This window comes from Rhinatrema bivittatum, chromosome 2 (genome assembly GCF_901001135.1).
Source record: "Rhinatrema bivittatum chromosome 2, aRhiBiv1.1, whole genome shotgun sequence".
NCBI classification, from domain to species: Eukaryota; Metazoa; Chordata; class Amphibia; order Gymnophiona; family Rhinatrematidae; genus Rhinatrema; species Rhinatrema bivittatum.
The window spans coordinates 130618631-130646141 of NC_042616.1; positions in this window are offsets into that span (position 1 = coordinate 130618631).

Here is a 27511-nt window from a genome sequence, read left to right on the forward strand (position 1 = left end):
GGATCCAAGCGCTGCCACAGCCGAGATGCCCAGGCAAGGGCTTTGCCTTCCAATAATGATAAGATGTAGGTGGTTTTGGTTATATCTCTGGAAAGAAGGGGGATTGTAGGCGAAAATGCATATTGCACTGATCCAGGAACCCCAAACAGAGACGAGGATCTCCGGCGTATTGTGGTGGGGCTGGTAGAGGAAGAACCGGGTGGGGACAACCTTGTGCTGAGGATGGAACCGATCCAGGTGGAGGATTTGCGGCTGGAGTACTGGGGTGTGTTTAAACTACTGCGTCCAGTCGAGCATTGAGTCGCTCCATGGACACCGCCATGGATTCTAGCATATTCTGTTGCTCCATGATTTTCTGAGCCAAGCCAGGAATGGCACGCAGTGCAGAAGCCTCTGCCGGGTCCATGGCCTTGGCTTACTGTTACGAATCGAGAGGTGGACCCTTGCTCCGACGATGAACGTAAGTCCCACCGTCGGAAGGCGAGGCCAATCCCGAGGGTCACTGGCGGTGATAGATGAAGATCTGGATGCAGGCACCTCCTGCAGATCATATAATCCAGATAGCTGGCGCCTCCAGCAGGTCGTGAGAACAGAAGCTGGCGCTTCCAGCAGGTCGTGGGAACAGACAAACACAGTTCAGAGATCCAAGCAAGAGGAATATCCACAGCCAATCCAGAGATCTGGTACCAGAGAATTCTCCTCAGCCAGTCCAGGGGTCGAGAGTCAGAAAGTACCACAGCCAGTCCAGGGATCAAATACGGAGGGTCAAATCAGGAACAACGAACAGAAAAACCACAAGAGCCAAGAAGCCAAGGCAAGGTCTGAGATGCAGACCTTGCCTTAAATAGTCTCCAGCTGTTGGAGCTAGCAGGAAGGAACCCATCCACTTCCTGTATGGCCCTTTAATTATCTTCAGCCGCGTCGCGCGGCATAGGAACCTCGGCTGGGGCGGAACCAGAGCGCACCGAGGGACGGCCGACGCTGCGGCCATAATAGCAGCCCCCGGGAAATCCACCAACGTCGACTACCGCCGGTGAGTAGTTGACCCCGATCGCAGTTTGCCACGGCTAGCGGTCCTAACAGGAAACCAGAAAAATACAGATGATTCAAAATTCACATTACTCTTAAAGTTCTTCTGTGAATGATTTTCTTGATTCTAACTAGGGATGTGAATCGTTTTTTGACGATTTAAAACAATCGGGTCGTATGACATAGTGAAGGCAAAATGGCGCCGGCGCTACTTTTGCCCTCACTATGTCATACGGGTCGTATGACATAGTGAGGGCAAAGGTAGCGCCGGCGCCATTTTGAATATTGGCAATACGGCGCGAGTGCAGGAGGTCGCTCCCGGACCACTGCTGGACTTTTGGCAAGTCTTGTGGGGGTCAGAAGGCCCCCCCCAAGCTGGCCAAAAGTCCCTGGGGGTCCAGCGGGGGTCCGGGAGCGATCTCCTGCCCTTGTGACGTCGGGTGACAGGAACCAAAATGGCGCCGGCGCTACCTTTGCCCTGTCATATGGTAAGGGCAAAGGGCCACCGGCGCCATTTCTATTAACGCAGCCGTGGCCCGAGAGCGGGAGATCATGCCGGGACCCCCCCACTGGACCCCAGGTAATTTAAAACATTTTGGGGGGGTTCGGGAGGGTGGGGGATTTGGGGGGGTTCGGGAGGGTGGGGGATTTGTTTTAAAGGGTCGGGGTGGGTTTTAGGTTTGTTTTGGTGTGCCAGTTTTCCCGCCCTCCACCAAGAACTGATGATCACAGAAATTGTGCATGTAGGGTTATCCCTATGGGAAGAATATTCCTCTATAGTCTAGCAGCAGCCATGTCTGGGGTGGTACGTGCCAAGTGGGCACCACTTTATCAGAGTTATTAAGCAGTAAACTAGGTATGTGGGAGGATTTTCTGGATATATTCAATGAGGTTAGTGGGTAACAGGTTCCCATAGGATCTTATAAGAATAATCTCAGTTGTGTCTGGTATTGGCTTGTCTGAAATCACACTCAGGAGCAATTCATGCACTCAACAACTAGAGTTCAATGAATATAAGTGCAATCAGTCTTTGCTGGTCCAATTTTCAATGATACTTTTTAATTGTAAGTACGGCAACTCCATATTGACACAAAATTCATAGCTGGTCCCTCCACACGGACCGTGTTTCACCTGTCCGGCTGCCTCGGGGGGGAAATTTTAACAACAAGAATATCTGTAATAACACCAAAATATATACAATGACCAAGCTGTTACAAGGAAACAAGGCAACAGACCAAAACTTCTACTGATAGTGACCTAAATTACACATATCTTTGTCAATCAATTCAGCATTTATTCAGCTTGGTCATTGTATATATTTTGGTGTTATTACAGATATCCTTGTTGTTAAAATTGCCCCCCCCCCCCCCCGAGGCAGCCGGACAGGCGAAACACGGTCCGTGTCGGGGGATCAGCTATGAATTTTGTGTCAATGTGGAGTTGCCGTACTTACAATTAAAAAGTATCATTGAAAATTGGACCAGCAAAGTCTGGTATTGGCTTGAACATATACTCCCAGGAGTCATTGTGTTCTGAGCACCATAAATCTAATTTACAAAAGTAAATCACATGTTCAGAGTTAATTCAAAAACAGTGGCTCTAGCTGTATGGAGTATGCATCTTGCTGATCGGAAGATTGTTTTATGGTGCTGTGACATTGGGCTCATGAAGGTTATTGATAAGCAAACAGCCAAACATGGCAGGGTACTAGCTTTGCTTAGAGAGTTAGGGGGTCAATATTCAAAGCCATTTTAACTCAAGTTATCCAGCTAAATGGCAAGTTTTGAAAATACAAGTACTTATTTGGCTTTTAGCTGGATAAGTCATTAAATGGCTAAAAGTTAGCCAATAATTTATCTGGCTAACGCTGATATTTTAGAGTCAGTCAAATAAGTTATACGGCTAACTCAAGATGTGCCTGCTAGCAAGGCTAAAGTTGTCTTGGCTAGTGTGACCAGATAACGTTCGCCTTAACTGGCTGTATTAATAAAAAGAATAGCATGTAGCTTACACTTCCAGCATTGAACATACAGTAATGCAGAGATCGTTTGGTATGGGTCACAGCTGCAATGTTCTCCAATCCTGGCTGAAGAGTGGCATACTTAAAGGCACAGGGAAGGTAGGAGAAGTTAGGAGAAGTTAGGGCTGGGCTGAGGAAGGGGAAGAGAGTGAGGCCTGAGAAGGTATATTTTAACCTAGAAAATATGAACCGGGCAGCAGATAGGGGGGTAGGGGAGGGCCAGCAGGATTGCATCTGACCACTTCCTATTTATTATCCAGGTTAACTTGTCCGGCTAAATTTAGCCGGATAAGTTGTCTGGCTAAATTTAGCCGGATAAGTTATCGGTTTTAGTTTTTTTGACTATTGGCCTCTCGGTGTTTTCTTAGCATAACATTTTGAGTAATACATGTTCCAGTTTCTAGTTTATTTAATTTTATATACCTTTGTATCGGAAAACCATCATGATGGTTTACAATAACAGGAAATAAAATACATAAAATAATCAATCAACACAATAATAAACAATACATAATTATTTTAACTATTTAAGGATTATAAAATGAAATAGTTAAAATAATTATGTATTGTTTATTATTGTGTTGATTGATTATTTTATGTATATTATTTCCTTTTATTGTAAACCGTCGTGATGGTTTTCTGATACGAAGGTATATAAAATTAAGTGCAAGGTAGGATTAAATACATTAAATTGATTAAAAGAAATAAAAATAGTCAGTTTCTTAAAAACAGTAAAAGACCTTAATTAGAAACTGCGTAAGCACAGCGAAAAAGCCATGTTTTAAGATCAGCTTTGAATTTTTAAATATCTGCCTGTAATCTTATTTCCGCTGGCAGCATGTTCCAAAGTTTGGGGCCTGCTATTGATACTGCCCGCCCTCGTACCTGAGTTAGGTGGGCTGACTTCACTGTGGGAATTGTCAATAGGCCCTTGTTTGCCGATCTGAGGTTCCTTTGGGGAGCATGTAATCGAATGGCAGTATTTAACCATTCGGTTTGTTCACCGTAACTTATTTTATGTATAATGCAGGCTGTTTTATATTGAGAACGATGAATAATTGACAACCAATGTAATGAAATTAAAATCGGAGTGATATGATCACACTTTTTGCTTCCTGTCAAAATTCTAGCGACTGCGATCTGTAATACATGTAATGGTCGGATAGTGGCAAGTGGGAGTCCCAGTAGCTGTGCGTTACAGTAATCGATATTGGAAAAAATCAGCGATTGCAATGTTGTTCTAAAGTCGTTTATTTCAAGCAATGGTTTTAATTTTCGTAAAATGATAAGTTTATGGTAGCCGCATGTAATAAAATAGCTGACTTGCTCTCTCACTTGACGTGGTCTTTTCTCAGGAGGTTGGCACTAGATGTTTGAAAAATTAAATCCTATATTGGTGAACCTTTGAAGGTTTTATCAGGGAAAGGGAGGGTGCTGTTGAAGAAATCACTGTCACTTTAGGGATGCATGCAAATCCAGTTATTGGGACGGGGACGGGATTGCAATAAAAGCTGAGGAACAGTGATATCTTAAAACTCCAAAGCTAACTGTCAGCCCTTTGTAAAGCAACAAAGTTCTTCTCTTCCACAGAACAGGGAATTAAACAAAAAACAATCTTTGTAATCGGTGAATTTGCCCCTTAACAATCCTCTCAGGAAGGTTCAATTCATTTTTTTTTTTTGTGGCAAACCTTCAACTTCAGACATGTGAGTAAGAAGAAACCCATGAAAAATTCCTCAGCTCTCTATCTCTATGGCAGGCAGCAAACTTCAGAAATTCACTTCATTTACTGACAAGAAATTACAGCCACAGTTCGGTGATTTCTGTCTGCCAGAGCATCGTGTCTCCACTCTCCACAGCCTGCCTCAGTGAAGGTTTTAAAGGCAACGCAAACACAAACACAAGGTAAACCGGAAATGCTTTTATTCCTTGGTCAAGCTTTAACCACACCGAATTCCAGTCAGCTTTCAACTCCTAGGCCTTCTATTCTAACAGGTAGCAGAGCTCAACCTCTCAAGGCCCCCCTGAATAACAGCACCTTTACAATTTAATCAACTCTTCCAGCCCAGCCCAGCTGGGATTCAGCCTAGCAGTCTCAGTCAGCAGCTCTGACATTCCTGAGGTTGACTCACAGGTAGAATTTTAACTCTTTCCAATGTGTGCAGTGTGTGGGATCTGTCTACCACTGTAGCTAACAGTGCTATAGAAATTCTAACTGGTAGTAGAAATTTTATTTTTTTTTAAATTTATTTTGAACTTTTCTATACCGACATTCATGTAGAAAGTTACATAGAAATGATAAATAGTATCCCATAAGAGTTTCAAAACACTTGGGAGGCTGATCTACATGGTTTAACTTCTGTTTTGAGATCCATGAGTGGCATGTTAAAGAACAAAAGAATGATAAATTATAAGATATCACACAATCCAACAGATTTGTTGCAAAATCAATTGCAAAGGTCCATGTAAAACAAACCAGAAAAAATAATTTAAACAGGAAAAGTTCAATAATTCCAAAATGCCAAATCTTTATTGAAATGTCAGTCCCCCGACACGGACTGTGTTTCGCAAAGGCTGCATCGGGAGGGACCAATTACATGTGGTAAAATAAAGTGGCAGAAATGTGTCTGTGAAAACAAAATCGATTGAACAATTGTTAAGACCAAAGAAAGGATGGCATGGCTACAGAGGCAACTGTAAAAACACAAGGAAATGCATACCCCATTAGATTCACCAAGGGAAATTTCCAGAGGATGATTTGGGGGGTTGAACCAATTACCTGAAATAACACATCACTCAAGTTAAAACAAATTTCAAAGACCAATTACAGATTTATTTATTTTATTTCTTTAAAGGTTTTTCTATACCGATGTTCTCAGAGCATCACATTGGTTTACAAGAAACATGTGGGGAAACAATATATCAAAATCGTAACTGTGTAGTACATACAACGAAGAAACATAAACATAAAGCAATAAAAAATTAGCATATAATATAATATACAATAACAAAAAATATAGCATATAATATAATATAATATAACATAGAGCAATATGATGTAACATAAAGCAACATATGGCATATAATTTAATATAATATAACATAAAGCAATATAACATTGGAGAGCTGGAGAAGGGGGTATTAAAGCATAAAACATTATAACATTGTATGCCTGGATATAGAACCGGAGGAAAGGAAGAACCGGGTTTTACGAGAAGTCTCCGGAATATCAGGGTGGCAAAAAGAATAGATTGTGGTGTTAGCCGGGGAGACTGCAAGGCATATGAGTAGGGTGGGTTGGATCATGCAAAGGCTTATTTGAAGAGCCAGGATTTTAGGGTTTTTTAAATTTCTGGTGGCAGGGTTCGAGTCATAGGTCAGGTGGCATAGCATTCCAATTTGAAGGTCCTACTATGGAAAGTGCTTTCTTTTGTGGTAGAAAGGCGGATGGGTTTAGTAGAAGGTATGTGTAGTGTGCCATTATATGCAGATCTAGTGGGTCTATTGGATGTGTGGAAGAGTAGTGAGTCGCTGAGCAAGTGTATGTCAGGGTTGTGAAGCGTCTTATGTATAATAGTGAGATTCTTGTAGCAACTTCTGTAGGAGATTGGGAGCCAGTGGAGGTCTCTGAGGATGGGGGTGATATGGTCTTTTCTGTGAGTGTTAGTGAGAACTCTAGCAGCAGCATTTTGTAGCATTTGGAGAGGTTTGATGATAGATGAAGGGAGACCTAGCAGGAGTGTTACGGTCCCAGGCCGTGCCCCAGGACCTTCACTCACCTCGCGGCCAGACCGGGCCGCGGGAACCCTTCTCCAGCCGTCCAGGCCTGAAATGTGGCCTGCTGCAGCATTCCCTCTGTGAGGGAGACGCCGCTGACCTTCCGCCGCTGGCCCCGCCCCCTAGGTGCGCACGCGCCGGGGATCAGGATTTAAAGGGGCCAGTGCGGGAAATGGAGGACAGCCTCCTCGTTGACGTCAGACGCTGCCGGGTTATTTAAACCCGGCAGCGTCTGACCTCGCCTTGCAATGAGGTTCACTCTTTTGCGTTGCTAGTTGCTGCTTTGGATTCCTGTTGTCTTCAGCTCCTGCCTCCTGACTTCTGACCCTGCTTTGTTCACTGACTTTGGCTTCAGCTTCCGTCCCTTGCTTTGGCTACTGACTTCTGGCTTCTGACCCTGCTTCATCCTTGACTTCAGTTTCATCTTCCGTTCCTGGCTTGTCTTTGGTATCTGACTTCGGACTTCCGACATTGGCTTGTTCCTGGACTTCGTCTTCAGTCATCATCTCTTCTACAGGTAATCTGTTCTTCATTGCCCGGAGGCCTCTCCTAAGTCCCAGCGGCTCGGGTCCTCAAGGGCTCCTCCCGGGGGAACCATGGGCTTCCCAGGGTGAAGTCTCTTCTTGTCTCCTGGGCTCTTCTGCTCCCGACGACTACCTCTTCAGCAGCTTCTCTGGTCCTTGGTCGCATAGGATCACACCTAAGTCCAAGAGGCCTGGGTCCCTACAGGCTCCTCCTGGGGGGACTTTGGGTTTCCAGTGGTGAAGCCTTCTTCAGAACACCTCTTTAGCACCACCTCCCGCTGTGACACCCACTGTGAGTCCCCACAATGCAACTCCATCAGTCTCAGCCGGCCCAAGGGTCCACTCCTCGTAACAGGAGGGAGTTGCAATAATCTAATTTGAAGAATATTATAGCCTGTAGGACAGTGCGGAAGTCATTAAAGTGGAGGAGGGGGGTTTAAATTTTTTGAGGACATTAAGTTTATAATAACATTCTTTCATGGTAGAGCTTATGAATTTTTTGAGGTTGAGTTGGGTATCTATTATTAGGCCAAGGTCTCTTTCGTGTTGGGCAAAGGGAGTTGAAGGGGGGAGGGTGTTGATGGTAGTCTTGTTCAAAGTGTTGGGGTTGTGTGAAATAATAATAAGTTCAGTTTTGGAGGAGTTGAGGGAGCGGTTTAGATTAGAGAGGAGGAGGGTGATTGATGCGAGGCAGGTTTCCCAGATCTTGAGGGATTTAGAGATGGATTCAGTAATGGGGATAAGGATTTGGCCATCATCTGCGTAGATGAAATGAGTGAGTCCTAGACTGGATAGACGATGGCAAAGAGGCAGCATGTATATGTTGAAAAGGGTGGAGGATAGTGAGGAGCTTTGGGAAACACCTCGAGTTAAATTGATAGGTTCAGATTCGCTGTTACCAATTTTGACTGTGTAGTGTCTATTATGCAGGTATGATTCAAGCCAGCAAAGGGTGGTGCCAGTGATGCCAATTTCAGAGATAAACGAAAGCTCAAATGGAAACCAGAAGAGAACTCACAATTGGAAGAGCACCGTTCTAATGTGTGTGAAGAAGGATGTTAAATTGTAGAAAACAATGGCAGTAAGAAGCAGGTTGATAAAATCACTACATCTCCTATAAAGAGAGGATCAAGGGGACATAGAGTGAAGAAAAGTGAGCGTCAAGATATACTTGAAACCCAGAAGTATTGATACAGTAATAAGAGGAGGAGGGGGGGAGAAGAGGAGGGGAGGGGGAAAGGGGGGGAAAGGGGAAAGGGGAAAAGCAAAAAACAGGAATCTACGTACATGTATGTGAATGAAGTGCCTTTCAAATGTGCACTGGTGAGGCGTCAACATATGAAAAGTCACTCGGGGTTATTTAGTCTGAGGCATTCTCTCAAGTCAAACTTTTCATATGTTGACACCTCACATCTCACCGGTGCACACATGTTATAAAATCAGCATGTCTATGAGTGCTCGCTTCTTTTAACATCTACCCTACTATGTATAACCCCTAAGCTAATAACCTTCCCTATGGAGCGCCAGGGTTACCTTACTTTCAGTGGGCTTATGAAAGCTACACTTCTCACGCAGCTCTTAAATCCCTCTTTGAGTGCTACTTTAGTTCACAATGGGGTAAATTTTCAAAGGTGTACCGATTTTATAACATGTACACAGCGATGAGCACATGTTATAAAATCCAATACCCACGCACTCATGCGTGCCTGATTTTGTAACGATGCACGCATGTGCACACGGATCCCCACTCACGAATGCAGGGGGGACATTTTTTAACACACGCATGGCAATGTGATCTGGTCTTTGCCCTGTTCCCTATTCCCCTAAACTAACCTTCCTCCCTTTTCCCCTCCCCTCCCCTCCCCACCCTGACCCGTAAACCCGCCCTAATTATCTTTTTTTTTTTTTTTTAGAACTTAACTGCTCCTCTGAGCAGGAGTAAGTTCCGCGAGTTGGCAGCCAGCTGCCGCGCGCTTTACTGGGACAGTGCAAAATGGCATTTCTCGGTTGGCTCCTGCCATACCCTCGCCCCGCCCAGACCCTGCCCTGCCCCTAACCTGCCCCTTTTCGAAACCCCAGCTCTTCTGTGTGTACCAGGAAATATTTGTGTGGCTGGGCCATTTTGAAAATGCACTCAGCCCGGTCACATGTGTATCTCCTGGGATTTCCGTGCGCCGGGTTTTGAAAATTTGCTTAAATGAGTTCCATAAATTTGGTCCTACACTTTTTTGGTTGCCAGACTGAATTTAAGAACTCAGGAGCCAAAACTGTTCAAAAAGGCACTAAAGACATATCTTTTCCAGCTTATGTTAATTATGTTGTTGTTTTATGATGTTATGATGCAATGTTTGTTTATTATGTGTATTATGATTGTTTTCTTGTACCCTGTCCTAAACTATGGTAGGGCAGGAAACAGTTTAAATAAATAAATAAGATTCTCTGTCTGGTGGGAGAGAGTTTTGGGGGAGGGAAAGACTTCTCTTCAAGGCCCTGAGTATTGTTAATATAGTCTTTGTATACAGCAGTAATAATTAGGGATGTGAATCGTTTTTCAACGATTAAAATTATCGTCCGATAATGTTTATATCGTCTTAAATCGTTATAGAACACGATACAATAGAAATTCTAACGATTTATCGTTAAAAATCGTTAAATCGTGTTAGTGCGCACTAACTCGAGTTAGTGCGCACTAACTCCCCGTTAGTGCGCACTAACTCGATTTAGTGCGCACTAACTGAAAATGATACAAATAAACACTTTCCAGGTCACTGAAGGTCAGTTAGGAATGAATATGTGTTCCTATTGGCTGGCTGCCCTCTTATCTATTGATGTTACCAAGGTTACCACTGAGGTGATGGTTGGGGGGATGGGAAATGGAACTGGAAACTAACGAACACCAACAGAAAATGAAACAAAGTGTTCACACTTCCCAGGTCAGTAAAGGTCACTTAGGAATGAATATGTATGTATGTATTCCTATTGGCTGGCTGTGCTCTTATCTATTGATGTTACCAAGGCTAACACTGAGGTAATGGTTGGGGGGATGTGAAATGGAAACAGTTGGAAGCTTGACAAAAAAAGTAATGTAATGATCAGCACTCACGTGACTAGAACTTGTTTGTTTATTATTTTAGTTAGCAGGCACCTGAAATGCTAGTGCATGTTGAATTTGCCAATCACTGTGCATTTTAGAAAGGTGGTCCTGGCTGGAACTGTACACAGTTCAAATATATGTAATTGATTGTTGGTAAGTGTATTTTTTAAGTAGCCACACTGGCACAAGTATGTTTACTTTTCCTCCTACTTAACTCACTAGCTCAGCTTTGTAAGAAGGGCTTCTCTGCTTGTGTGTTGTTTTTGTTTGGTGTGAGGAGAGCAGAAACATCAGATCTTTATTCAATCTACTACAGTCATCTCTTACAGTGCCCTATCCCTATTAATACCAGGAGTGTTGTGATCTTCCTGCACACAGTGCCCTAACCCTGATACCAGTCTGAGACAGCTCCCTCCCTGCATTACTAGTGAGAGGCTGGCTTCACAGACAGGGGGGAGCTGCCTGACCCTCACTCCTGACTTCCCCCATGTCCCAGCTAGTGAATGGTGTGTGGGTGAGGGTGGGGGGGGGAGGATGGTGAAGTCTGAGACAGCTCCCTCCCTGCATTACTAGTGAGAGGTTGGCTTCACAGACAGGGGGGAGCTGCCTGACCCTCACTCCTGACTTCCCCCATGTCCCAGCTAGTGAATGGTGTGTGGGTGAGGGGGGGGGGAGGAGGATGGTGAAGTCTGAGACAGCTCCCTCCCTGCATTACTAGTGAGAGGCTGGCTTCACAGACAGGGGGGAGCTGCCTGACCCTCACTCAAGCAGAGAAGCCCTTCTTACAAAGCTGAGCTAGTGAGTTAAGTAGGAGGAAAAGTAAACATACTTGTGCCAGTGTGGCTACTTAAAAAATACACTTACCAACAATCAATTACATATATTTGAACTGTGTACAGTTCCAGCCAGGACCACCTTTCTAAAATGCACAGTGATTGGCAAATTCAACATGCACTAGCATTTCAGGTGCCTGCTAACAAAAATAATAAACAAAGAAGTTCTAGTCACGTGAGTGCTGATCATCACATGTCAAGCTTCCAACTGTTTCCATTTCACATCCCCCCAACCATTACCTCAGTGGTAACCTTGGTAACATCAATAGATAAGAGCACAGCCAGCCAATAGGAATACATATTCATTCCTAAGTGACCTTTACTGACCTGGGAAGTGTGAACACTTTGTTTCATTTTCTGTTGGTGTTCATGAGTTTCCAGTTCCATTTCCCATCCCCCCAACCATCACCTCAGTGGAAACCTTGGTAACATCAATAGATAAGAGGGCTGCCAGCCAATAGGAACACATATTCATTCCTAACTGACCTTCAGTGACCTGGAAAGTGTCTATTTGTATCATTTTGAGTTAGTGCGCACTAACTCGAGTTAGTGCGCACTAACGGGGAGTTAGTGCGCACTAACTCGAGTTAGTGCGCACTAATCGGAAAAAATGATTTTTAACGATTTTTCAATGAAATAATCGTGCCAAACACGATTTTCTTCTCCTGCCACACGATTTCTATCGTTAAGACGATATGGAAAACGATTCACATCCCTAGTAATAATCACACTGGAAGTTGATTGTGGTTTCCAACCTTACCGTCAATTGATGATCGAATAGTAAAATTGATTAGGTATTTACCACTCCTCATGCAATCCAATCCATTTATATGTTCAGCTCTTCAATAAATCTGTGACTTTGTAACTCTTAATGCAGCTTTTCTAATGTTTCTCTGATCTGTACTACTTGTTGTAAAGGTATTTTTTAAAAATTGATTCCCCATGTTAACATTTAAAAATTTAACACATATTTTTTTATCAATAGTAAAGGTACTTTTGGAGCTGCCTCCCAGTTTCAGGATTCAGGTTTCTTTAATCCAATTTAGATAAAGTCCCATAAAGCATACCTTTGTCCGGATGAATAGAATGTACTCCTTATTTCCAATCTCTGCTGGCAACATAAAAAGAAGGAGGCTCCACTGGTGGCAGGAGGAGGGCAAGCCTTGCACCACCGGTGGAGCCCATCCTGCTGGTGGCAGGAGGAGGAGAACCAGCTTTGCACCACCAGCAGAGCCCAACCCGCCAGTGGCAAACGTTGAAGAGGATTTCCCACCAGCAGCCATAAGAAAAAAAAGAGGAAGAGAGAAAAGAGCACATGTGAGTGAGGTAGCAAGAGTGTGTGTATACCTGTGTGTTTGAGAGAAAGCATGTGTGTGAGTGTGTTTGTGTGTGTGTGAGAAGGAGCATGTGTGAGAGCATTTGTGTGCATGTGTAAGAGCATGTTATGTGTATGTGTGTCAGAGACAACATGAATATGTGTTTGTGCATGCATGTGTATGTATATATATATATATATAAACAGAAAGTTCACAACCCTCCCTGCAATAATCCATGGAAATCTCAGGATGAATGGAAATAAAAAAATCCCAGGTATGGAAAATGTTTGTGTTTTTTAAATCCTTATTAGTTTTAAATATTGGGTGTTATTTGAAGTCTACTATTTTGAAATATTGATGTTTTGGAAATTTTATAATTTTTAGGAATTTTTAATTATTAGCTGTTATTCTGTTTATCCGTGTTTTGAAATATTTTTTATTAATATTTTTTTACTATTATGACTGTTTTTTTGTATTCTTTGGGGTAGATTTTCAAAAATGGTGCATTGGCGTACTTTTGATGGCGCTCCAGGCACCAACAAAAGAACGCGGGATTTTAGTAGATACGCGCGTAGCCGCGCGTATCCGCTAAAATCCTGGATCGGCGCACGCAAGGCTACCGATTTCGTGTAGCCGGCGCACGCCGAGCCGCGCAGCCTGCCTCCGTTCCCTCCGAGGCCGCTCCGAAATCGGCGCGGCCTCGGAGGGAATTCGTTAACGCCCTCCCCTCACCTTCCCCTCCCTTCCTCTACCTAACCCACCCCCCCGGCCCTGTCTAAACCCCCCCTACCTTTGTTGGGGGATTTACGCCTCCCAGAGGCAGAAGTAAATCCCTGCGCGCCAGCGGGCCGCTGGCGCGCCTAGACGCAACCTGGGGGCGGATCCGGAGGGCGCAGCCATGCCCCTGGACCGCCCCGGGCCGAAACCACGCCCCCGGGCCCGCCCACGAAACACCGCGTCCTGCCCCGAAAACAGCGTGCCGCTCAGCCCCGCCCCCGACATGCCCCCGACACGCCCCCCTCGGAAAACCCTGGGACTTACGCGAGTCCCGGGGCTCTGCGCGCGCCGGTAGGCCTATTGAACATAGGCGCACCGGCGAGCAGGGCTCTTAAAATCCGCCCCTTTGATTTTATTGTTTTGAAGAATGGCATTTCTATTTTTCCATTCTTTCTTTGCATACAGTCTGTTTATTTTTAGGTTTCCAGTTCATTTCTGTTTATACTTTAGGGTCTCTTTATTCTGTATTTGATGAGGGTCTGTCTGTGTTCTGAATTTATTTATTCATTTATTTATTTATTTATTTATTTAAGGCTTTTATATACCGACTTTCTTGATACAGATCAAATCAACTCGGTTTACATCGAACTAAGCAGAACTATAACCAACAATTCAACAAGAGACATTTAGAAGGAGCATAAAAGTTACATTATAACAAGGTTGCCTTAACTGGGAGAAGGAAAAAAAGAGGGGGAGAACGAAAGATAAATTATTAAATACAATAAATTACTATATACAATGGAGTATGGGATGGAGGCAGAGTCCAAACCTCATGATAAGATGTGAGCAAGAATAGCGTTTGATTATTTACATAAGTGATATGAGGATTCTAAGTCAGACTGTAGAGCTGGTATCTGGGAAGGCACGGCAGAATAGCCATGTCTTTAGTTTCTTTTTGAAAGTTAGTAGACAGGTTTCCTGCCTGAGGTCCGGAGGCATGGCATTCCAGATGGAAGGTCCTGAGATAAAGAATGTCCTGTCTCTGATGTTTGAGTGGTGAACTGTTTTTATTGGGGGAACATGTAAGGATCCCTTGTAGGCATCTCTTAAGGGTCTGGTCGTCGAATGCAATTTGAGAGGGTGTGAAAGATCTAATGGAGTTTGATGGTGAATATTTTTATGGATAATTGTCAGTGATTTATGAAGGATCCTGAAGTTTACTGGGAGCCAGTGAAGATCTTTTAGGATGGGGAGATATGCGCTCGGCGATTAATATTTGTTAGAATTCTCGCCGCTGCATTTTGGAGCAACTGGAGAGATTTTGCGTGAGTAATGAATGTGTGAGTCAGGTGAGATATTCTGCTGCCATGTAGTTTCAGTGTAGGGATCTATAGCAGGCTGACTTGTTCAGTTTTCCTAATAGGAGGTGTATCGGTGTTTAGGGCCTGGTGTAATATTTGAAGTATTGCCTTTTCATAGTTTGGGATTTTACTGTTTGAGGGCTGACAATTAGTGATCTTTTAGTATGGGAGGTTTACAAATATTGTAATTGTAATTCAGTTTACTCTGGACTTTCTGAGAACAGAGCCCACAGTTTTTCTTGCAAGGGAAAAGTATACAATCAATGTCCTCTCCCTTTTTTCTAATAACTCGTAAAATTAAAAAAAACATATATCTTCCACAGATTGGATCATCATCAGCCAATGATCTGTTAATGGAGCTTCCATCTGGCTATGCTGAATACTATTACTATTACAGTGCTCCATGATCCACACTTTAACTGCCCATATAGTTTTCCCAATATATATCATGCCACATGGGCCTAATATTAAATAATCTACCTGAATTGACTCACAGGTATATGTAAATGCAACATATAACATTTACTGATTTGAGCTAAAAAATTCCAATATATCACTGACAACTCAAAGGCAGAATGTTAATACAAACAAAAAACATACTTTGAAATGTTTATATGCTAATGCAAGAAGTCTAAAATGTAAGATGGGAGAATTAGCTTGAATAGCAGTGAATGATGACATAGACTTATCTGGTATCTCAGAGACATGGTGGAAAGAGGATAACTAAAGGGAATAGTGCTATAGCAGGCTTCAAATTATATCGCAATGACAGAGAGGAGCATCTTGGTAGTGGGGTGGCACTTTATGTCCAGGATGGAATAGAGTCCAACAGGATAAAGATCCTACATGAGAATAAATATACAAACAAATCTTTATGAGTAGAAATCCCTTGTGTGTTAGGGAAGTGTATAGTGAAAGAAGTATACTACCATTCACCTGGCCAAGATGGTGAGATGGACAGTGAAATGCTAAGAGAAATTAGGGAAGCTAACCAAATTGGTAGTGCAGTAATAATGGGAGATTTCAATTACCCGAATATTGACTGGGTAAGTGAAACATCAAGACCTGCTAGAGAGATAAAGTTCCTGGATGGAATAAATGACAGTCTTATGGAGCAATTGGTTCAGGAATTGATGAGAGAGGAAGCAATTTTAGACCTGTTTCTCAGTGGCATGCAGGATTTGGTAAGAGAGGTAATGATGATGGGACCGCTTGGCAATAGTGATCATAATATGATCAAATTTGAATTAATGACTGGAAGGGGGTCAGTAAGTAAATTCATGGCTCTAGCACTAAACTTTCAAAAGGGAAACTTTGATATAATGAGAAAAATAGTTTAAAAAAAACCAGAAAGGTGCAGCTACAAAGGTAAAAAGTGTGCAACAGGTGTGGGCATTGTTAAAAAATACCATCCTAGAAGTACAGATCAGATGTATTCCACACATTAAGAAAGGTGGAAGGAAGGTGAAACAATTGCCAGCATGGCTAAAAAGTGAGGTGAAAGAGGCTATTTTAGCCAAAAGATCTTCATTCAAAAATTGGAAGAAGGATCCATCAGAAGAAAATAGGATAAAACATAAGCATTGGCAAGTCAAATGTAAGACATTGATAAGACAGGCTAAGAGAATTGGAAAAGAAGTTGCCTGTTGAGGCAAAAATACACAATAAAACCTTTTTTAAATATCTGAAGCAGAAAGCCTGCGAGAGAATCTGTTGGACCATTAGAAGATCAAGGGGTTAAAGGGGCACTTAGGGAAGATAAGACCATCGCGGAAAGATTATATGATTTCTTTGCTTCCGTGTTTACTGATGAAGGAGTTAGGGAGATACCGTTCTGGAGATGGTTTTCAAGGGTAAATCACGGTGAACCTGGAAGATGTGGTAGACCAGACTAACAAACTGAAGAGTAGTAAATCACCTGGACCAGATGGTATACATCCCAGGGTTCTGAAAGAACTAAAAATGAAATTTCAGACCTATTTCAATTAATTTGTAACCTATCATTATAAATTATCCATTGTATCTGAAGATTGGAAGATGGCCAATGTAACCCTGATATTAAAACGAGCTCCAGGGGTGATCCGGGAACTATAGACCGGTGAGCTTGACTTCAGTGCCGGGAAAAATTATAGAAACTATTATAAAGAATGAAATCACAAAACATTCAGATAGACATGATTTATGACACAGCCAGCATGGATTTACCCAAGGAAAGCCTTGCCTCACAGATCTCCCTCACTTTTTTTGAAGGGGTGAATAAACGTGGACAAAGATAAACGGGTAGATGTGGTGTATTTGGATTTTCAGAAGGCATTCAACAAAGTCCCACATGAAAAGCTTCTAAGAAAACTAAAAAGTCATGGGATAGGTGGTGATGTTCTTTTGTAGATTGCAAGTTGGTTAAAAGACAGGAAACAGAGAGTAGGATTAAATGGTCAGTTTTCACAGTGACAAAAGATAAAGAGTGGAGTACCTCAGGGATCTGTACTTGGACCAGTGCTTATTAATATATTTATAAATGATCTGGAAAGAGGAACAACGAGTGAAGTGATCAACTTTGCGGATGACACAAAATTATGCAGAGTAGTTAAATTGCAGGCGAATTGTTGTAAATTGCAGGAAGACCTTCTGCGACTGGAAGATTGGGCATCCAAATGGAAGATGAAATTTAATGTGGACAAGTGCAAAGTGAGGCATATAGGGAAAAATAACCCTTGCTATAGTTACACAATGTTAGGTTCTATCTTAGGAGTTACCACCATCATAGTGGACATTGAAATCATCAACTCAGTGTGCTGTGGTGATCAAAAAAGCAGAGTGTTAGGAATTATTAGGAAGGGAAGGCAAATAAAATGATGAATGTCATAATGCCTCTTTATCGCTCCATGGTGAGACCACATCTTGAATATTGTGTGCAATTCTGGTAGCTGCATTTGAAGAAGGTTATAGTTGCACTGGGGAAAGTACAGAGAAGGGCAACCAAAATGATTAGGGGCATGGAATGGCTATCCTATGAGGAAAGGAAAGAAAGTTAGGGCTGTTCAGTTTGGAGAAGAGATGACTGAGGTGGGCATATTATAGAGGTCTACAAAATCATGAAAAGACTTGAACAAGTTAATCTAAATGTTAGGATTCCTGGCCGTGTGAGTCCGCGACCAGATCCCCTTACCTGGCCAGGCAGTCAGCCCGTTCCTGCCTCCTCCCATTGCCACTCCCTGCCGCCGACGCCGATCGCCACAGCTGGTGGCCTGCTCACATGTTGCCTCCACACGCGGCCGGTGCCGAGCTCCGCAACTGGCTCCCTAGGCATGCGCGCACACCTCTGCTACAAATTTAAAAGGCCAGTGGCGAGAAAGTTCCCCGCGGCCCACAGAAATGACGTCAGGCAGGGTGGGTATCTAAACCCTGCTCTGCCATCAGCACTTTGCCTCAGCAACGGGTCTTGCTTCTTCATGTGTGCAAGTTGTCTGCGTTCCTGATACCTGCCTTGTTCCCAGTTTTCCTGCCTGCTTCCTTTCCTGATTCCTGGTTCCAGCATTCCTGCTTCTTGTCTCCAGTCCCCACCTTGCTCCTAATCCCTTCGGATTGATCTTCTGGTTCTGACCCTGCCTGCCTGACTCTGCTGACCTCCGCCTGCCTGACTCCTGCTTGGTATCCTGACTCTGCTAGATCTCCATCTGCCCTGACTTTCTGCCTGATTCACCGACTCAGCTAGTCCGCTGCCTGACCTGACATCTGGCCCATTCCTGGTTCTGCTTATCTGCCACCTGCCTCAACTCCTGTTCATTTGATGCCGCTTCAGCTTCTTCCTCTGGTTCCATGCCTTGAGAGACCCCCGCCTAGGTCCTGCTGGCCCCGGGACCCAAGGGCTCAACCTGCAGGGAATGAGGGCTGGTATAGGTGAAGGTCCAGTTGGGTCTTCTTCACCCATACCACCTCCCGACGATGAGGACCAACAGGGGCCCACTCCTGGTGGTAGTGTCAACCTCGTCTCGGCTCAAGGGTCCACCTTTCCAACAGTAAATTGGATATTCACTCTCTCACTAGGGAGCACTCCATGAAGTTAGAAAGTTGCTCATTTAAAACAAATCAAAGAACATTCTTTTTCACTCAGCGCATAATTAAGCTCTGGAATTCATTGCCAAGGGATGTGGTTACAGCAGTTAGTGTAACTGGGTTTAAAAAAGGTTTGGATAAGTTCCTAGACGAAAAATACATAAACTGCTATTAATTAATAAGCAATAGTAGCTTGAGATTTATGTAATGTTTGGGTACTTGCCAGGTTCTTATGGCCTGGATTGGCCACTGTTGGAAACAGGATGCTGGGCTTGATGGACCCTTGGTCTCACCCAGTATGGCATTTTCTTATGTTCTTATGAGACATTCATATTGAGACAACTTGCTACATCTGATGAACAGATGTTTATATCCAGCCTTTGTAATTGCATTAACTGAAATTAACTGGGATGATGTAACCCTGTTATTAGCTGTGACTATTTAAGAACTTTTTTACTTGCTTCAGCTGTACGAACTTTTCAACAGTTTAAGTCTTATTGATATTCCTAACATTGTAAGTAGTTCTCCAAACCATGTGGAGAATTTTTGTAGAGTTAATTTTGTTTGATAGAGCAATATATTATTGTGTTGTATCAGAAGTCCTTTAATGGCTATTAATCAGTTTTACTTAGGGAATAGCCACTGCTATTAATTGCATCAGTAGCATGGGATCTTCTTGGTGTTTGGGTAATTGCCAGGTTCTTGTGGCCTGGTTTGGCCTCTGTTGGAAACAGGATGCTGGGGTTGATGGACCCTTGGTCTGACCCAGCATGGCAATTTCTTATGTTCTTATTAGATACTTCTATAGGGGTGATTTCCATAATAGTTTACGCCAGGAATTTTGCCACAAAAAATTTAAACAAAACTTAAAAACCTGGTTATTCAAAAAAGCCTACTATTAATGAACTGAGTCCTATTCTTTGCTTTCTAGTTTATTTCCACAGACAACCAAAATTTGATATTTATTTTCTTTATACAAAGTTATACATGGTTTTGTACTCTTTCAGTTATAATGTTATACTGTAAAGCACTATGCTTAATTAATGTTTGAATGTAAACCGAGGTGATGTTACTTACGTGCCCAGGTATATAAAAAATCCGTAAATAAATAATAAATAAATAATAGTTTTGTATGCGATGTTATTAATGTTGTCCTAAATGATTTGGGATTGTTATGTTTTGAGTATTTATCATGTTTAGATTAAAGAAATTTAAAATTTATAACATTGAGGTACATCTTATATTTTATTATTTTTAGACAATGCCTCTTATGTCTGAATCTACTTCATTTCCCCTATGTTGTAGCGCTGTATAATATTCCCATGCACACATAATTTATCTTCTGTTTTAAAGGGCAACTCACATCAATTCAATTCTTCCTTGTTCCCCCTTTACTTTTGGTGGCAATTATTGTGTTTTCCTGATAGAAAGAGCTACTTCACCCCCTCCTTCTCCTTTCTCTATTTCATCTCTCCTATACTTGTTTCTTAAGTTAACTCTAAAGGAAGACTGCTCAGAGCCTTGCTATCCAGATTATAATCCTTTCTTTTGAGCATAAAATAAACATATCCTTGATCATTGTTTAACCTTTGTACCTTGGTGCTACAAATTCCAAATATCTTGAGCAGTGCCTCACATAAATCTTGGTAAGCCCCTCAGTACAGTTATATATCCCCATTTAACCTTCACTTTCTATAGTGATAGTCATAATTCATTCACATGTACTAAATGTTCTATTCCCCTAAAAAGATTTTTGAGCTAGCTAAATCACCGTATTGCTGTGTTGGCTCTCATCAGAATCCTATCCTGGCTCCACGTGAATAGCATAAAACAAAGAAAGTATGACTTCAGTAAACAAGATTTGTAAAATATAAAGGACGTGACCACAAAGATATAAACCTGAAGAAAGCAATTTTTAATTGTCCGCAAGGGGACAAAGAATGTGTGCACTTTTAATCTTTAAGACGTTTAACTAGTTTTCAAAGTGAAAATACACAAATATTTCCTCTGAAATTTGCCATGGGTGCAAAGAATGGGCGGTCACATGCATCTGCTTTGTCTGGCAAATAGACTTTTGCTGAAAAAAATATGAGTGAAGATTTGAAAATGTCATCCACATGTGTACTTTTCCTCCCCAGACCTAAATATGCCCCCAGTATGACATCCACTCAATGTAGTGAAAAGTCTGCATGTAGCATTCTTTTGGAGTGAAAAAATAGAAAAAAATTAAAACATATTAAGATATACAAGGAGCCCATGACTAAGACCACTGAAATAGAGACAAGATACATCAAACTTAATATTTTGAGTCTTGGGGTAATACTGTTTCTTTACAAGCAAACCATTATTTTTAAACTTATGCTGTCCAGCTTGACCAAGTCTTTATGTCTAGACATGAATTTGCTTTTTCCTTGTTTGGAAACACAGTGCACTGGAGATATGAAATAAAGCTACTCAGCTCTAGTGTAAAAGTAAAATTTAAACTAGCAATAAGAGCAAATAATTCCTAACTTTGGTTATCATTGAATGCTATAACATAAGAGCCAGTGGTTCAAGAGTGGCTAGTAATCCTAGTAACGAAGCTTGAATCTACTTATTTTATGGCCATGTCCCACCAGTGCTCAAGTGTGCTATAGATAGTAAACTGTTTATAAAAGGGACCTTGCAACCATGTGACTTATCTTACACAGCTTATATTCCTGTGCATAGCAGCTAACTACACAATGTATAGATATCACCCCAAAAGTTGTTACCAGAGTCCGATAGAAGATGCTATAAATAACTTGGCATTTTATTCCATGCCTGATAAAATGAAGATTCTGATATGCTCCTTTATAAACACAGCCATCATTAAATTCCAGTTAACCAAGGCTCAATATGAGCATGTCTGCCTTTCTCTTGCATTTAACAGACCATGGCATAAACCCTCACCATATAAATGTAAAAGCAGTCTTACTCTTGAGAGTTATAGCACTAAGATAAGAGAGTTAATTAGGGAGGATGGAAAAACATACCAAAACATCTAGCCAGTTCAAAATAATATTTAAAAATAAAGCTTAAATGAGATTAAATAGTTGCAGTTTGTAATAGAAGGAGACCCACACTTATATTGCCAGATCAGGTCATGCTCCAAATCCTGATGGAAAAGGAATATCCATCCAGAAAACCTAACTTCTGCCTTCTGGAGTGGGAGCTCTTGATCTTCTAAGCATCCACAAAGATCTTCCTAATTTATAGTGAATACTCCTAAACCAAAGATATAAGCAGTGCATCTAGAAATAAATAGAACCTGCAGTGTCATCATGGGCAATGGTCCAGCTTATTGAAGAACTTTCCATGAATGATCTCACCCTTCAGGGGGAGTCCAAGTTACCCACCACCTTCAGGGTGAAAACAAACAGCAATCAACCTCACTGGCATCACTGTTTTCCCAGAAAAATGTTAGAAATGTTGCTTTTTAACCAGATATCAGAGACTAATAGTGTTTCTTGGTTTGGATGCTATATGCAGTAGCATACTGAGGGGGGTGGGGAAGGCGAGGCCAATGCCAAGGGCTCTGGGCTGTAGGGGAGAACTGGGGGCCTTTACTAGCCATCTGAATTCTTAACCCATGGCTGACAGTGGATCTCATTCCCACCCAGTGAGGGAGGCCCCGCAGCCGCCAGGGGATCTCATTCTACTCGGCAGCCCAAGTGAAGAAGGCCCCGCGGTCACGGGAGCATCGCGTCAGGCTCTGTATCCCAAGTAGAAGAAGCCCAGGGGATCTCTTCCCAACTGGAGGAGAGGGAGCTTGTGTGTGTGTCTGTCTTTTTTTGAGGGAGCAAATGTGTGTGCATAACAGACAGAGAGGGAGCCATGTGTGTATGTGTGTCTGTGTGTGCTTGAGACAACGGGAGCCAATGTGTATGTGTGTGTGTGTTTGAGAGAATGGGAGCCCATGTGTGTGTGTGTATACTTGAGAGAGTGGGAGCCAGTGTATGTGTGTGTGTGTATATATATGTGTGTGTGTTTGAGAGAGTGGGAGCCCATGTGTGTGTGTGTGTACCTGAGACAGCATGTTTGTGTCTATGTATGTGCCTGATAGAGAGGGAGTCTGTTACTGTACGTGTGTGCTTGAGAGAGAGAGAGAGAGAGAGAGAGAGCACATGTGTGTGTGTGTGAGAGAAAGTGAGCGTGTGTGTGTAAGGTAGAAAGAGATGGAGCCAGTGTGTGTGTGTGCCTGAGTGAGAGGGATCCAGCATGTATGTGTGTACCTGAGAAAGAGGGAAGGAGTCAGTTTGTGTCTGTGTATGCCTGAAAGGGGGCGGTACATCGTGTCTGTGTGTATGTGTACTTGAGAGAGATGGAGCCAGCATGTATGTGTGTGTGTGTGTGTGTGTATATACATGAGCAAGAAGGAGCCAGCATGAATGTGTGTGCCTGAGAAAGAAGGAGGGAGCCTGTGTGTGCCTGAGTGAGAGGGATCCAGTGTGTGTATTCCTGAGCTAAAGGGATCCAGAGTGTATGGAGAGAAGGAGGGAATCAGTGTCTATATGTATATCTATGAGCAAGTATGAGTTTTGAAAGAATGTTTGTGTATGTCTGTATGAGCATGAGAATGAACATGTGTGTATATGAAAGAGGAAAAAGTTTGTGTGCCTCTCTTCCCCTCCCACTAATCCAGAGTAATCTCAGGGTGATCAGAAGTCACAAGGCATGGAGAGTGAGGGATTCTTTTTTATTCTTATTGATTTTAATTAATTGGGTGTTATTTGAGCTGTATGATGTTTTGAAAAATTGTATTGGTATTTGGGAAATTAAAAAAATAATATGAGTTTTAAATTACTGGACAATGTTCTGTTCGTCAGCTGTTTTTTGAAATAATTATTTTTATTAGTATGGTTTTACTATTATGATTGAGTAAGAAGAAGTGGTAGAAGTGTTTTGTGTGTGTGTGTGTGTGAGTGTGTATATGTGTGTTTGTGTGTGTGTTTGTGGAGAGAGGAGAAAGTTTGGGTGTTCCCTGCTCCACCCAGCTCCTCTCCACTAATTCATGACAATCTCAAGGTGACTGAAAATCATAAGTTCCCAGGTATGGAGGGGGGGAAATCTTTTATCCTTATTAGTTTTATTGTATTGAAATATTGTATTGATTTTTCTGGAAATGTTTAAAGATATTTTTATCCTTGTTATTCTTATTAGATGCTCTTTTTGTCCCCTATTTTGGAATATTGTTTTTTATTAGTATGGTTTATTATTATAAGATTTACATTTCTTGATTTTGTATGAGGTATCTGTTGAGATCTATTTAGTACTCTGCGGTAATTTACATAAATAAAGTTAGACCAGTTGGAACAAGCCATTCTGAGTATTCTACATTCTTGAGATCACAGAAAAGAATCAAGTCCCTGTTACTAGGGGTGCATATTTGTTTTCAGATGAAACGAAAACATGAGATTAAAACTTGCATTTTGGTTCACTTTGTTTGAAAAAGAACCAAGAAATCCCACTGCAGAAATTTGAGGGTTTTTTTTCATTCACTTTTGTTTCAGAAAGTCAGTGGGAAAAAACTCCATTATTGTTGCCACCCCTCCCCCAGGCTTCCTCTGAGTACCCCAGGACTTCCCTTAACCACTCATCCATCCAAGACAGTAACTTAACCCCATCCATGGCGGTCGTAGAGTTGTAGCAAGTTAAATGGGGCAGGCGCGATCCCCAGTTCCTCCTGACTCTGCAGGTCCTGTTTGAAAAATGGCAACGTTTTGTTGAATGCCCACACAGCATATGGCTCAGCGTTTCTTCATCTGGGACCCTGTCTCGGCACTTCCCGCTCCTCGGGGCCTGGCTCAGCGCTTCTACATCTGGGACCCTGCCTCGGCGCTTCCCACTCCTAGGGGGCCTGCCTCAGCTCTTCTACGTCTGGGACTCTGCCTCTGCGCTCCCGCTCCTCGGGGTTGTCTCAGTGCCTCTACATCTGGGACCCTGTTTCTGTGCTCCTGCTCCTCGGGACCATCCTCAGCGCCTCTACATCGGGGATCTTGCTTCAGCGCTTCCTCTCTTCAGGACCTGTCTCAGCACTGCTACATCACGAGACTCTGTCACGGCGCTTCCACCTCTCGGGGCCTGGGTTAGAGCTTCTACGACACAAGACGCTGTCTCTATGCTTCTACTCTGGACCTGTCTCAGCGCTTCTACATTACAGAACTGTGTCTTGGTGTCCCCGCTTCCTGGGGCACCTCTCAGCGCTTCTACATCACTTGTTCCTGTTACTGCACTGTCGTCCCTCAGGCAGTCTCTCTACGCTTTTGCTCTACTCAAACCTGCTACAGTGGATTCCCCGCTCTAGCCCTGCTCTAGCACATCACTATACAACCTCTGCTCCTGCACTTCCTCTTCTCGGGGCCAGTCCCACGTGGTCCTGTTCTACTGCCTTCGGAACTGCTGTAACACCTTACCCCTTGAGGCCTTCTCTCCCTCTCTCTCCGAGAGTACTTTGGTCTTGGACTTAACCTAACCTCTCCAACACTCTCGTCTTCTAGCCACCTACTCTCTCCGGGACCAGCCACACAGAGGTGCACCTAAGACCAGCCGGCCCCGGCACCCAAAGGCTCAACCTGCGGGGAATGAGGGCCAGTACTGGCGAAGTTCCTGTTTGCCTCTGTTCCTAGCCAGCCTCGCCTCCCGACGGTGGAGACCTGCGGGGCTCAACCCCGCAGGTAGCGCCAACCCCACTTCGGGGTAAGGGTGCACAATTCCTAACATAAATATCTTTATCTTTGACTGGTATATCTATTTTTATGGCTGTTGATATTTGGCTGAACCCATGAATCTTCAGCTAATTGCCCCCCTGAAGACAACAATATTTTAGGTGACACAAGCCTCAAGTCTTCAAATAGTAATTTCTCTTAAACTGTAGTTTTCTACTCTGAATTTTTGTGTAAATTTAATTAAGTTCTCTTTATTGAATTCAATTTAAACTCTTTTAAAGAACTGACTTTACTATAGGAGCCAGAAAAACAGGGCGTTCACCTAGGTTGAAATTCCTATGGAAGATCAAAGGTCACCTAGAATAAAAAGTCCATTTATTTATCTTCTGTGAGGTTTCACATCTAGACATTGGTGTAGAAGGAATAAGTATTCAAACAATGAGGGGGGGCTACAGGCCAAACCTTTTTCTTTTTTTGTACTAAAGTCTTTTACTAAAACAATACTGTCATACAGAGGTTTAACAGCAAAAATTGCAGTGATTTTTCATAAGAAAATGACTGATGGTTTCTGTCACAAATGAACGCTGACCTTTCCTGATTAGAGTTTTCTGGAAACCTTCATCATCAACTGTCAGTTTCTCCGAGTCTGAGGCCTTCCTGCAGCACTCTGGCTAGACTGACTGACTGATACAGTGTCCATGGCAACGCAGATTTTAAAGTACTCAGACACACTGGGAACTCTGAACTTATTTTTTTTTTTTTTTGTGTGTGTTATTTTATGAACAGCTACTTTTAAAATGCATATACTGTTTCTCTGTTCCTACCTATTTTCAGAGCTCTTGTTGCAGGCAATTGTAAATCTGAATGATGACCTGCAACTAATGCTGAAGATATTTTCAACTATTGGTGCGCTGGGGGTGGCCTCTGCTCTTTTCCATCATTATGATACATGTACAGAATTCCAATGTCTGACAAATACACACAAATGCACGCTCATGGGACTAATTTGCATTGTATCTTAGTCATGTTGGGTTTTTTTAATTAGACTTAAAAAAATTGTAATACAACTTTATGCTGTAGCTAGGGAAAACACGTGGATCCTTATTGAATACTGTTACTGGATTTCCAAACACTTGGAATCCGATATGATAGCAATTTGAACTTGAACTTACTTTACAGTAGCTTGTGCCAGCGTACATTTTGCCAGTAAGTCAAATATGGCAGATAGTCTCCATGTAGTCTGTGCACTAGTGATTTTCTGTGTTCTTCAGTTAGTCTGATAACCTATGTCATCATTTTGGACATGCAGAAAGTTTGAGCGCCGAGAGCTTCCTATTTTACTCCTGGCACATTTCAAAAGGATTTTTTTTAAAACAGAGTATTTATCTGAAAATAATTTTTCAAAATCCACATAGAAAGTAGTCCGGCTTTTTACCATCCTGTATGGCCTCTTTTTGTTACTGGAGAAAAACTGAAAGAAAATGAATTGATTTGAAATTGACTACTTGTAAAAAAAACAATAGAAAAAGAAAGCAAAGGATTATTTAAAAGACAATAAAAAAAAAAGTTCTCTTCCTGTATGTGCTACAAGAAAGAAAGATTTTCTTTCAATGCTTTGTGACCGATTGCAGAAGTAGATGGCATGTCCTTCAAACTGTCTCTTCTGCGGAATAAATTACTTTTTCAGGATGTTCAGAAATGAAGAGGGCATAGAATCCTGACACCCCAAATTCCTGGGATAGACATAGCCTCCAGCAGACCCCTCCAAAGCCTCATCTCATAAGTCTTCCAGTGCAGACCCACACTGTCCAGAGAAGGGCAACCAAAATGGTGTGGGGTCTGCACTGGAAGATTTATGACATGAGAGTGAAGGACCTAAGCATGTATACCCTGGAGGAGAGGAGGGACAGAGGAGATATGATACACAAGAATCAAACTTTTTCCAATGTAAAGAAAGCTGCAGCACTCTGTAAAGCTCCAAGAGAGTGCACTCAAGGAAAGCATCAGGAAATATTCCTTCACAGAAATGCCCTTCGGGAAGACATAGCAAAGGCCAGAATGGTAACAGAATTCAAAAGGGCATGGGATAAACAACACA